This window comes from Paramisgurnus dabryanus, unplaced genomic scaffold (genome assembly GCF_030506205.2).
Source record: "Paramisgurnus dabryanus unplaced genomic scaffold, PD_genome_1.1 h2tg000058c_1_52842__unordered_in_group15, whole genome shotgun sequence".
Classification (NCBI taxonomy): domain Eukaryota; kingdom Metazoa; phylum Chordata; class Actinopteri; order Cypriniformes; family Cobitidae; genus Paramisgurnus; species Paramisgurnus dabryanus.
In genome coordinates this window covers 25,001-25,687 of record NW_027394058.1, presented here as the reverse complement: position 1 = coordinate 25,687, position 687 = coordinate 25,001, and positions in this window count along the sequence as shown.

The following is a 687-nucleotide window of genomic DNA, read 5'->3' as shown; positions in this document are numbered from 1 at the left end:
CTTCGGCTTAAAACCTGTGAAAAGATCCGCCCTGGATCAAGGCTACGGCCTTAAAACTGCTCAAAAGATCCGCCCTGGATCAAGGCTACGGCCTTAAAACTGCTAAAAAGATCCTAAAGTCTCTGGATCTAGGCTACGGCCTCAAAGACACACGTGTTGTGAGAAAAGATCCGCCCTGGATCTCCAGGCTACGGCCTCAAAGGTTCGACCCGACCATATATGCTCAGACACGGGCGAACACAAAAGCGTAACAACCCCTGTTGGAACCGTCGAAGGATCTCGGCGTCGGCCGTAAAACGGAAACCCCCCGGTCGTCGGTACGCGTGTGGCGGTCGAGGGCCCCCGGCCGCCGGTCGGGCGGGCGCGTGGATAGGTCTCCCGAGCGGTCAAGGAGTCCCGGAAGCCGGTCGGGCGAGCGGCCGGCCCCGGGGCACCCTACCCTCTCGGGCGCACCGACCCCACGCGTTTCGTCTCGGTCGGCGTCCGGGGTTCCGAGACACCCTTATGTATCTGTGTGACAGACGGAGTGGCACACCGTCTGCGGCGGGACAGGGCCGCCGACCGCGATGGAAGTCGAGTGTGGCGGCTTCCAGGGTCCAAGACCCTATAGACGGACGGAGTGGCGACCCGTCTGCGGCGGGCCAGGGCCGCCGACCGCGATGGAAGTCGAGTGGGGCGGCTTCCAGG